This window comes from Pinus tabuliformis, chromosome 4_2, assembly GCF_031772625.1.
Source record: "Pinus tabuliformis cultivar Carrire ecotype Pingquan chromosome 4_2, CPIR1, whole genome shotgun sequence".
NCBI lineage: Eukaryota > Viridiplantae > Streptophyta > Pinopsida > Pinales > Pinaceae > Pinus > Pinus tabuliformis.
This window is the reverse complement of record NC_142304.1, coordinates 237,043,437-237,056,722: the sequence shown is the minus strand read 5'-3', so window position 1 is coordinate 237,056,722 and position 13,286 is coordinate 237,043,437. Positions and strand designations below refer to the sequence as shown.

The window sequence follows — 13,286 nt, the reverse complement described above, 5'->3', positions numbered from 1 at the left end:
ATACTTTTTACGGTATGGCAGTCAATCTTCCCGAATGCTGTGTTCAGTGCATTGCGATCAATAGGGCGGCAGACACGGCTTCCTACGGATAAAGGATAAAGCCTATTGTGGTCTCCCAATATATACTCGACGGTACGTGGGAGCACAAGTCCGTACTGGCACTTATCGTCTCAAAGTGGAGGAATCACCCAACCAACAATGAAAACAACAGTTACCAGGCTTTACGACGCCGGAATACGTCTCTAGCCTAGACTTCTAAATGTTGTGCGTTAGGTTCCAAAGCGTTTTTAGATTCATTAAATTTATTTTACAGTTGATCTTGCTTAAGAAATTTTCCTTTTAGGTTCACCATGTGATGTAGATGTAAAATTCCTAAAATGCAATCTAAGATGATAAACAATCATTTAATCTTCTTTTTGCAATGAAAATCCTAGCTACTAAGGAAAGAGAGATGATATTCTTTCAACATAGAGCAGAGAGCACACACTATATGCACTGTCCTAAATCAAACCAACAAATAGTCTAAATGCAAATGCACGTGCATGTATTTGTTTTCAGCCTTCTTAATGTGTGAATGATAAAAAGAAAGCTAAGCACAAATCTAAATTATTTTTCAAAGCGACATTACTAGCAAGTTTCTTTTCAAGACAAAATGAGGACAATGACGACACTTTGCGATTTGGAATTGAAAACTTTCTTTCGACACTTGAAAAACTACTAATTCAAATCAAATACAAGAGTAACAGTGTAATCGACTATCAAGAACAATCGGATTCTCTTCTATGACTGAAAACGACACTTGCGACACTTTCAAATCAAGAAACGACAGTACAATTACGCTACTTCTTTGTAAAAGAGAACTGAAAATGGCTCAAAATACATAAAAACATTTACAATTCTTTGCAAAATGGAGGCGGAATAATGGCAAGGAAGGGGGTTTCAACAGAGGTGTACTGACTACAGGCAGCAAAACTCTTGAATAGAGCTGAAAAGAGTGAACACAGAAACCAAAACCTAGGAGCAGGAAAGGCCTTGTCTAATCAACGCACCTGTAACACAGTGAAAACGAGATGCAACACACCTACTACACTCGAGAAGTGCGATGCATCCAGAATTCATAGAAGAGACAGTGCGATGGACCAGGGACAAGACTTTAACTGGGTTCTGGGTCACAGTTTGCAGCTCAGTTCAGGGATTTAGGCCGAGCAAGTGGTAATCAGTAAACCAATCACAGGGGTAGATCTAAAGAGGTTACTAGAGCCACCACAAGGGCAATTAGAGAGCTTGTAAATCAATTGTTCAGTTCATCAACAAAACCCAGAGATAGACTGAAGTAGCATTGATCTACTTTGCACTTGCATAGCAAATGTAGTTCGAAGGCTAGCTGGCTTAACTTCAGGCTCCGTCTGTAAGTTTTAAAGTAAACAAATGTAGATAAAAAAACAATCTACTCGCTCCCCAGTGGAGTCGCCATTTTGTTATCGGGAAATCTAGTGTCTATGCAGAACTTCTAGTCCCACTAAGGTTGGTAGCTACCCTAGAAACAAACAAACTAAAACCACTTTTGTTTTCCTTTATGAGAAATAGATAAGAGGGGAATAAAGGAGACCAACCTCTGTCTTGCGCTTGGTTCCTTGCTTGATTTCTCTCCCTTCTGATAGATCCTTGCCACTAGCTTCCTCGTCTACCCAGCTTCAAAGAGCACCTGTAGAATCAAAGCAGCATAACACTATCTAAGAACATAGATCTATTATCATAAACAACATAGGACCAAATATATATTGACCATACAAATGCATATATCATCAATCATACAAAAATGTGGAGGAAAACTTGAATAGCTTTATTGATAATCAAGAAATAGCAAAGAGGATTACAACCAATTGTTCTGACCTAGCATCATCCTCTCAGCAAGAAAGCCCTTCTTCAACTCATGGAAAGCTTAGATCACCCAACACTATGATATTGCACCAAGAAATCAACATCATTTCCTTACAAGATACAAAATTCCAGCCTCTGGATCTCTGGGATGAGGGATCCATATATAGATGTTTGCAAGGGGGGTGAGTCAGCTTTTGAGATTTGATTAGTGTCCTCCCTCTGATAGTTCTTGATTCCACTTGGAGATTGATGATCTATTATTCATCCCTGGGTGAATGCAGAGAGGCAAGTGTCACAGGAGAAGTTTCTAGAAGATTCCATGATCCTCCACCTTGCAGATTGACCCTGCCATTTGTCCACTCTCGCCCATCGCACCCCATAGAAGGGCTTTTCAAGATGCATCGCACCTCCTATGTGTATTTAGGTGGGATGCAGCGCACTTTGACCATGGAGCAGGTGAGAACTTCTGGGAGAAGATGTAATCAGTTGACCTTGTTCTTTTAGAGGTTGGTGGTGAGCCCCAGTATTGCAGCAATAATGCTGCAACTCATGAGACTCCCTTCTTTAATTTTATCAACCCGGTAGTTCGTAACAAACTTGGAAGCGACGGTGCTATATGCACAAGTACTAGCTCTTGCCGCAACTGTCACTTGGTCAGCTGGCACAAGTCCGCTAGGAGCTTAAGCCAACTTCTATGAGCTCTTAGAAGAAGCTTTGTAATTGATGGATGAAAGCTAACTCGAAGGAAGCTAATCTATTTGCGAAAAGAGATTGAAAAACTGAAGGAAAACGCAAACCCTAGCAAACCCTAATTCTACCAGCTAGTCCTACTGATGCAAAGGAGAGAATGCAAACTACTGAAAGAGATGCCTTTACTTCTATGAAAGTAAAATACATGTGTCTAGACTACCTCTATCTGAAAGAAACATCTTTTTGTATTTTTGATTAAGTCGTCAGTTTCATCATGCATATGCTTTCACTATTTTTTTACTGTGCAGGGGTGGATCAAGGAGGAGAAATGCTTGGAAGAGGTTGGGAAGGTTCAGAGAGGGTCTAAGGAGTCCCTAACACCCTTCCAGAGAGTTTCACAAAGTTTGGCTATCAAGAAACCTCATTCGTGAGCTTCTACAGGAAGTCTGTAGGGGTTCTACAGGATGTTTCAGGAATTTCTACAGGATGTTCAGAAATTTCTACAGGATGTTTTAAAATTGGATTTTGGAGGATGGGTGAGTGAGGGAAGATGCATGAATGGATATGAAGGTAGGATAGGGGTCTGAAGTGGCCCAGGGATTGGTGTATGGAGTGGTGAGAAGGTGTAGATAGCTAAGTTGGCTCAAAGAAGGCTTAAACAATGATGTACAAAAACTAGGGTTATGTGAGAAAATGTGGCAAACGTGAGGTAAGGATTCTAAGTAGAGGGCAGAGTGGATGGTGCTGATGGAGAATAAGCAGATGAAGAAGTGGTACAGGTGCTCTGCAAGTCGTTTTTCCAATCTGAACCAACAAAGACTTGTAAATTCAAATACCTAGTTACATTGACCTAATATGCTAGCTGCCAGTAAAGAGAATGAACGGAAGTGTGACCTGCAATGAAACCATGTATTTTAACTCATGCAACTAAGAAAATGAAAGTTTGAACTTGTAACCAACTTCTACACATGAAAATCAAACACTAGTGATTGCATGGAAAAGCAAAATCAGTGTTTTTGTGGGCAGCAAAGTCATCCTAGTCACAGCTCTTGATCCCACTGAGGGAGAGGTGAAACCATAGATGTTTGATGGCCCTTTTCTTGAAGCTTTTTCTTTTAACAACCTATCAACTAAATCTGAGCATGAAAAGCTATTTTACTCATCAAAAACAACCTAAATAACAAAACAAGATTTAAATCTAAATAGCAGATTTTATTCTAAGAATGCAGCAAAGACACATGAAAGTAAACAAAGGAGGTACTAGGCGCTTGATATGGGCCCAACCCCAAGAGCTACAGCCTCCTAAGAGAGATTTAGAGCTGGTGCAAAGCTGGATTCATCTTTATTGATCAAAAGAAATGTTACATTCCAAAAACTGTCCACAAGGAGAACTTGAAAATGTGTTGAAAGCAAAGCTAATCTACTGCCTAAAAATCGAACTACAAAATGACTACAAAATGAATACAAAATGACTATAAAGTGACTAACTAAAATGAGGCCCTAAGCCCTCTTATTTATAGAAATTGAGGACCCCAATAATCCTCTTAAACTTTAGGGACTCAGCTGCCCAAAACTTGCAGTTAACAGCAGTCCTACTTGACTTGCTTGGCTGCCCTTGTGATAATTGATTTGGTGGCCTTTGAACTCCGAGCTGATGGAGGAGAATTCGAGGTAAGGGCCCATAAATGAATGGGACACCTTCCTACAAATCCTCTCCCTTGTTCTCCCACGAATCTGGCTGCCAAGTGCTCATTAAAACCTTCAATTTTGTCTCCAAGTTGACCAAAAAGGCTACACAAAGCACACATTAGACTTGTTGGCATAATGACTAACCCAATTCACTCTATTAGCATAAATATAATCAAAAACATGCAATGAAATAATGAGAATGGTTGATTAAGTCGAATTAGGAGGTTGAATGAGCCCATATAATTATCCATTTTTGGTGCTCATCATCACCCCCCTACTGAAAGTGTTGCTCATCCTCTGAGCAACCAATCTATCTCCTCATCTTTGATGGCCCTGGTGGCCTCCCTATCATGCTAAGCTTCTGAAGTGATGTCCTCTTCTCAGTCATGAAACCATGCTTTTCTCTTTGCTTCTTCCCACTGCCTGTGCTCCTTTTCCTAGAGAAGTTTCAGCTTTGGTATGATTGTGCAAGTATATTCAATCAGATGGTGGCAATGGTGGTGAAAGGAGATGAAACCAGTGGAGGATGGAAGAAAAGAGTGGTTGCATGCCTCCTCAACAGACTTCAAGCTTCAAATCCCTCTCCATAATCGATTCTGGCCTGCCCAAAGGCTCTACAGGATGTTTCTGGTAGCAATACAGAACTTCCTGTAGAAAGTCCTGTAGCTTCCTGTAGAAGGTTGAACCATGACTAGAATGTGTTCGAACCTTGAAAATGAGTGTTCATGGAGGGGATGGATGTGCGGATGCCTGGGAACTTGGTAGGGACCCTTCTACTGGTGTTGGGAGGCCCCCTTTCCGCATTGTGTTCCTGCAACAATTTCCAAGGATTAAACTTGTTTTTTTTTTCTCTTTGTTTCTTCCTTCTTTTTCTTTCTTGCTTTTCCTCTTTGCTTTTCCTGTGATGGTTTGCCCTAGGTTTTCTTTCCCTTAGCTTCCTTACCCTTATTTTTCTTCTCTGCCTCAATATCTTGCTTCCTCACGCTCTGTTTTTGCTTGTGCACTGATCAGAATGGGAATTCTGTATATGGTTTCCTCCCCAGAACGTGGAGGACAGTATCCCTCAAGTGTTTGTTCTTTTCAAACCATTCAACCGGTCCTGTCATGTTTTTCACTCTATCGAGTCTTTCCATAGAAAAGATAATGGGCTTTTTATGGTCATTCAAAATACACATGTGTTCAGCTGTCTGTTCAGGATTGAACAAGAGTTCCTCAATTGAACCATGTAAAGCAGTAAGACAATGCTGCTTCTCTGTATAAGGGAAATAAATCTGCATGTCTGCTCCAGGAGAAACAATGTTGAATTTGGGATCAAAAACATCAATTCCATGAACCACACGATAAAGACCAGGAAGGGTGAAAGCAGTGTGGCTCTCATACTGTCCAACAGTATCCTTGCTTCCAGCAATCTCTTGATATGTGCTAGTGATAATAAAATCTGCATGATTCATTGCAATTAGATCTGCAGTAAACTGGCAAGAGAAATGGTATTTTTCTTCATATTTTTTCAGTATATGTCTGAATCTGAGTATTTGGTCTTCTCCAAAGCATGGGCTATGTTGTACTGAAGACAATTCCAGGCAACAATAAGAAAACGACTTTTGAATTCATAGACAGACTTTCATTCACATTTTCCCTACCCCCTCAACACGTCGAATTCACCACCTTTTGAATTATTTGCATGGGAAAGTTATGTTCAGGCCTACCTCACTGAGAATTGCCACCCTTGACGTGAACAATCCAAGATTCTTCGTATGCTGGGTCTCCTGTAGTGCAGCTTCATGTAGAAATGCATGTAGAGTGCCTCTGCGCCTCTGAGCGAGCCTGATATGCAGCAGAATCTCGAAGACAGGTAGAAAAACTCAGTGGAGGACGATAGGTTAACCGATTGTGCACACTTTAGTTGAGGATGTGGAAAGTGCAGATGAACAGTAGTTCGTGAGTTTCAGCTAAGCCGTCTTTAATTGCTGCGTGATTTGTGGTGAGGTGGTAGAAACATGTGCGCTGAATTTTTTCGAACTGCAGTGATGTTATGAACTACATGTCTTCTTCTATCTATTAATCATTTGATGTCCTGTGCGCTGGAGTTCAACACGTCTACCACTGCCTGTGTTTTTCAACTTCCACGTGAATGACTATACACGCAAGCTGCGTGATTTTTTCCTGGATGAGTGCAATCGAATATGGCTAGCTTCCTGGCTGAATCCCCCCATCTCATTCGTTCATGCAGTGCTTAGATTAGATTCATGCAATAGAGGAACAAGTTTTAGTCACGTACCTGAAGTCAAATGGTTGCTGTGAGGTGCTTTTTGCTGCTGCATGCATCTGTTTCGGTGGTTGCATGATGGCTCCTTTGTGCTATAAGCTCTTTGCTATCTGATGTGTGGTTATTTTGCTTGTGCAGGTATCCTCTAGCCGGATCTAAGTTGCAGGAGTTCGTTTCCACGTTCAGATCTGCACCCTCAAGCTGCTGCTGCTGAATTTTCTCAAGACCGAAACTTGTTTTCTCCATTGCTCCAAAACGATAGATCGGATCGATCTGAAACTTGCTGAGCATGTTCCTATCATCATTATGCACCTCCCATAGAAAAATTGCGATCAATGGATGCACAGATTCCTAGAAAAATGGAAAATGGCTGAATATTTCAGAGATCAATTTCTCGGAAACCATGCATCGGAATCGGCTGAAACTGCTTGGGTAGGCTACTATCACCCATGTGCATCTCCCCATGAAACAGGTTTTGAAACGGATGCACGGATATGGAGAAAATGCAAAAATGGCTGATGGTGATGGAGGCTTATTTCTTGGAAACCGTGCACCGGAATTGGCTGAAACTGCTCAAGCATGTTGCCATCACCCCTGTACAATTCCCCATAAAACGGTTTTTCAAATGGATGCATGGTTTTCAGGTTAGGGCAAAAACAAATTCTGTTCTATGTATTTCTTTCTTCAAAGCATTCTGCAAGTTTTTGCATGGTGAAAAAGAATGAGCTTGGGTTGTGATGCAGGCATGGAGATGATGGAGGAGGAGTTTGAAAAGTGCAGGAGGACTTCTGAACCCTTGAGGAAGCTACCATGTTCGCCAAACTACTTTTTTTAAATCCATTTCTAGCTTCCTGTAGAAATCCTGTAATTTCTACAAGAACTTCCTGTAGAACACACATTTTTGAGGAAAGAAGCACAATGAGATGGAAAAAGTGATGGAGAAGGATGAGGGATGGAAACATGGATGCTTGCAGGCCTCATGGACAGATTCTCGGCCTTCAGGTCCTCTTCAGAGATCAATTTTTGCTCGTTTGTAGGCTTCCTGTAGAAGACACAGAACTTCCTGTAGAAGACACAGAACTTCCTGTAGAAGACACAGAACTTCCTGTAGAAGGCACAAAACTTCCTTTGTCTTTGTTTCAAGCAATCCTCCTGACCTGCAATGTCCTTCTTGCAACCTACAATTATTCAATGGAAATTAGCTTTATTTTTCTTTTCTTTTTCTCTTTTTGTTTGAAAAACAACTAGGGCGCCTCATGGAGGTTTTCACCCTAATTGCCTGCCCTGGGCGCCTCCAAGGGAGGTTTTCACCCAAGGATCTTATTCCCTTTTTATTTTCTCTTCTTTCCAACCCATTGACTGCCTCATGGAGGTTTTTAATCAATGAGCCAATCTAAGGCACCTCCAAGGAGGTTTTCACCTTAGATTTTTATTTTCATCTTATTTTCATTTTTTCTTTTTCTTTTTCCTTTTTTTCTTTTTTTTTTCTACCCTACCCTACTTGAAAAACAAAATTCTTTTCAAGTATAAGAATACTTCCAATGGAACCATTTTCACATCGAGATTAGAGATAAAATGATGTGGCGGCTTGAAATGCATGCTTTGACAACTATCCAGATCTTAGAGACCAAACAATTTGACTTTGAAGGGATCAAACATAGTTGAGGAAGAGAGTACTGCTGCAACTTAGTGACTGTTTGGAACCATGTCTCAATATAGCTTTGATATCCTTGGTCCTTTTGCTGATCTGGATCATTCTCCATATCTTCTTCTATCATGACCTTCACATCTTCCTCTTTGTGCTGATTTTTCTTTTGACTACATGGAGGGGTTGATGGTAGCCATGAGGGAGCTTTCTTGATTTCTGCTTCTGATGTTTTCTCTTCATCAAGTGCAGCCCATGGTGCTTTGATTTCCTCTTTTGAATCTTCTTTTGCCTTTGGTCCTTCAATGTTGTCAATGTAATCTCTGCTTTGCAACACTCTTCCTAAGCTATGGCGAAGATCATTGAGCTCAAGAGGAGTCATTTGGACATGTTGTGTCTCAGCATTGCAATTGTGTTGAGCTACTCCAATGGACAGGTTTGGAAATGGTGGTATGGGTAGCTGAGTGGGGGTGTAAATTTGAGATGGATGTGCATGGGGTTGTGGTTGGGTAGGCATGTGGGGCTGCCTTGGTGGAGGAGGAGGCGATGGTTGCGGTTGAGCAGGTGGTGGAGGCAAAGGAGTGGGAGGAGAGTTGTACTGGGGCCTCCACCCTTGATGAGGTGCATTCCACTGAGGTTGTGGCTGAGCATAAGAGTGAAATGAATGAGCAGCTGGTTGGGCATAATATGGATCTGTGAAGGAACAAGGAGGAGGTGTGAACCAGGAAGGATGAGCAGGGGGACCCCAAGAAGGCATGAAAGTGGCTTGATAGGGGTCATAATAGGTCTCGAATGTCTCTTGTAGTTCCTGCTGGTAAGATCTAGGTCCATGTGGCCTCCTTTGGTTCATATAATAGAGTGGTTCAGCGGTTCCTTTAGCCCTCTGATAGGCAGCTTTGATTTCGGGCAAGGAAGGGCACTGATTCGTAAGATGGTATTCTTCACAAACGAAACACACTTCTAGGGAGTGCATTGGACATTCATTCCTAGGATGCCTTCTAGTGCACCTGGGACAAAAGATGGCCAAAGCCATCTTGGCTTCTTCTTGCTTCTTTTGGATCCGCAAGGTATCCAGTCGCATGGCAAGAAACTGCCTTACCTCACTCTTGAAATCTTCCATCTAATCTACAAATTCGTTTTTGGATAAGGTACTGCTCCCAACATTTCTGCTTGTACCCATTCACTCCAGAGGAATGGTTTCTTCTTCTTCTTCCCTTGAGGTTCTTCAGATATGTCTTACTGTCCACCTAAGGGTTCTTTAATCACAGCCATCGAAGAAGAGAGAAGGTTGGCTGTGTGAAGCAGTGGGGGCATTGTGCAATCATTTTTCTGAATTATCTCTACTCCTACAAGGCATGAAAGGAAATCTTTTTGGTTGATTTTTGCTTTTTTTCTTCTTGTACCTGCAAAACTAAAATAGATTGAACTGCAACTAGCTATCTTGCTGAAATAAAAATGTGGAATTGAAATGAAAGCAGGAAAGGACTAATCTATTTTGCTCAAATGAAATTGCAGGAATGAAATGCTAGTCTACACTTGCAGAATTGAAATGCTAATCTACGCTTGCAGAAATGAAATTGCGGAATTGAAATGCTAATCTATGAAAGCGGGAAATGTCTACTCTACTTTTGCAGAAATGAAATGAAATAAACTACTTAGCAGAAGGTTGTAGTGGAAAATAGAAGAAAAGCAGCAATCACCAATACTCTGATGCTTCCCCAGCAACGACGCCAAAAAGAGTGGTGAGCCCCAGTATTGCAGCAATAATACTGCAACTCCTGAGACTCCCTTCTTTAATTTTATCAACCCGGTAGTTTGTAACAAAATTGGAAGCGACGGTGCTGTATGCACAAGTACTAGCTCTTGCCGCAGCTGTCACTTGGTCAGCTGGTACAAGTCCGCTAGGAGCTTAAGCCAACTTCTATGAGCTCTTAGAAGAATCTTTGTAATTGATGGATGAAAGCTAACTCAAAGGAAGCTAATCTATTTGCGAAAAGAGATTGAAAAACTGAAGGAAAACGCAAACCCTAGCAAACCCTAATTCTACCAGCTAGTCCTACTTATGCAAAGGAGAGAATGCAAACTATTGAAAGAGATGCCTTTACTTCTATGAAAGTAAAATACATGTGTCTAGACTACCTCTATCTGAAAGAAACATCTTTTTGTATTTTTGATTAAGTCGTCAGTTTCATCATGCATATGCTTTCACTGTTCTTTGACTGTCCAGGGGTGGATCAAGGAGGAGAAATGCTTGGAAGAGGTTGGGAAGGTTCAGAGAGGGTCTAAGGAGTCCCTAACACCCTTCCAAAGAGTTTCACAAAGTTTGGCTATCAAGAAACCTCATTCGTGAGCTTCTACAGAAAGTTTGCAGGCGTTCTATAGGATGTTTGAGGAATTTCTACAGGATGTTCAGAATTTCTACAGGATGTTTTAAAATTGGATTTTGGAGGATGGGTGAGTGAGGGAAGATGCATGAATGGATATGGAGGTAGGATAGGGGTCTGAAGTGGCCCAGGGACTGGTGGATGGAGTGGTGAGAAGGTGTAGATAGCTAAGTTGGCTCAAAGAAGGCTTAAACAATGATGTACAAAAACTAGGGTTATGTGAGAAAATGTGGCAAACGTGAGGTAAGGATTCTAAGTAGAGGGTGGAGTGGATGGTGCTGATGGAGAATAAGCAGATGAAGAAGTGGTACAGGTGCTCTGCAAGTCGTTTTTCCAATCTGAACCAACAAAGACTTGTAAATTCAAAGACCTAGTTACGTTGACCTAATATGCTAGCTGCCAGTAAAGAGAATGAACAGAAGTGTGACCTGCAATGAAACCATGTATTTTAACTCATGCAACTAAGAAAATGAAAGTTTTAACTTGTAACCAACTTCTACACATGAAAATCAAACACTAGTGATTGCATGGCAAAGCAAAATCAATGTTTTTGTGGGCAGCAAAGTCATCCTAGTCATAGCTCCTGATCCCACTGAGGGAGAGGTGAAACCACAAATGTTTGATGGCCCTTTTCTTGAAGCTTTTTCTGTTAACAACCTATCAACTAAATCTGAGCATGAAAAGCTATTTTACTCATCAAAAACAACCTAAATAACAAAACAAGATTTAAATCTAAATAACAGATTTTATTCTAAGAATGCAGCAAAGACACATGAAAGTAAACAAAGGAGGTACTGGGCGCTTGAGATGGGCCCAACCCCAAGAGCTACAGCCTCCTAAGAGAGATTTAGAGCTGGCGCAAAGCTGGATTCATCTTTATTGATCAAAAGAAATGTTACATTCCAAAAACTGTCCACAAGGAGAACTTGAAAATGTGCTAAAAGCAAAGCTAATCTACTACCTAAAAATCGAACTACAAAATTACTACAAAATGAATACAAAATGACTATAAAGTGACTAAATGAAATGAGGCCCTAAGCCCTCTTATTTATACAAATTGAGGACCCCAACAGTCCTCCTAAACTTTAGGGACTCGGCTGCCCAAAACTTGCAGTTAACAGCAGTTCTACTTGACTTGCTTGGCTGCCCTTGTGATAATTGATTTGGTGGCCTTTGAACTCCGAGCTGATGGAGGATAATTCGAGGTAAGGGCCCATAAATGAAGGGGACACCTTCCTACAAATCCTCTCCCTTATTCTCCCACGAATTTGGCTACCAAGTGCTCATTAAAAACTTCAATTTTGTCTCCAAGTTGACCAAAAAGGCTACACAAAGCACACATTAGACTTGTTGGCATAATGACTAACCCAATTCACTCTATTAGTATAAATATAATCAAAAACATGCAATGAACTAATGAGAATGGTGGATTAAGTTGAAGTAGGAGGTTGAATGAGCCCATATAATTATCCATTTTTTACTAGTTCTAAGCAGTTTTTCATGGAGAACTTCTGGGAGAAGATGTAATCAGTTGACCTTGGTCTTTTAGAGGTTGGAACAACACTTTTAGGGACCTAGGAGCCCTTGGTTTATGGACATTTATGATTGGGGTTGTAGTGCCCAAAAATGTCTATAACAACAAGGAAATAGGGATGCATCTCACCTACTGCAAACGGGAGGTGTGATGCATCCAGTCTGCCTAAAGGAGAGGGTGCAATGGTCTAGGAACGAGACTTTAACTTGGTTTTTGGTCACAGTTTGCAGTTTAGTCAAGGGATTTAGGCCGAGAAAATGATAGTTAGTAACTACAAAGTATAGCGCTGATCTAATGAGGTTACTCAAGCTACCTCTAGGGCACTTAGGATGTTTGCAAGTCAATTGTTCAGTTCATAAACAAACCCGGAGATTGACTGAAGCAGTGTTGATCTACTTTGCACTTGCATAGAAAATGTAGTTCGAAGGCTAGATGGCTTAACTTCAGGCTCCGTCTGTGGTTTATGAATCAAACAAATAGAGACAAGCAATTAAACTAATCGGTCCCCAGTGGAGTCGCCATTTTTTTATCAGGAAAACTAGTGTCTATTCAGAGTTGCTAGTCCCACTAAGACGGGTAGCTATCTTAAAAACAAATAGATTAAAGTCACTTGTTTTTCCTTTACGAGAGAGAGATGGGAAAGAAGCAAAGAGTACCAAACTCAGTCTTTTGCTTGGCTCCTTGCTTGTTTCCTTTCCCCTTTGACAGAATCTCGCCACTGCTTCCTTACTTGCCCCGCTTCAAAGAACACCTGTAGATTCACAGCAGCATAATACCATCAAAGCATAGAGATCTTTCACTGTAAACAATATAGGATCAGATATATATTGACCATACAAATGCATATATCAACACAATATTCAGAGATACACAAGAATATGGAGGAAAACTCGAATAACTTTATTAGTAAAAGTAGTAGAAGAGAGAATTACAACCACTTGGTCTGACCCGGTGCCATCCTCCCAGCATGAAAGCCCTCTTCACCTCATACAAAGCAAGATCACCCAACAATGTCTTCAAAGAGAAACCAACAACACTTCCTTGCAAATTACAAAATTCCAGCCTTTGGATCTCTTAGATGAGGGATCCATATATAGATGTTTACATGGGAGTGAGTCAGCTAGTAGGATTTTGATTAGTGTCATTTCACTGATATTTCTTGGTTCTACATGGATATTTTAGATCCCTTACTCATCC

At 40.9% G+C, this 13,286-nt stretch overlaps 1 pseudogene; it reads right to left on the bottom strand.

Annotated features, from left to right (window-relative positions):
* Nucleotides 1–5,267: 5,267 nt before the first annotated feature.
* The window catches only part of LOC149168929 (sucrose synthase pseudogene), a 169,641-nt pseudogene continuing 161,622 nt past the window's right edge, over nt 5,268–13,286 (bottom strand).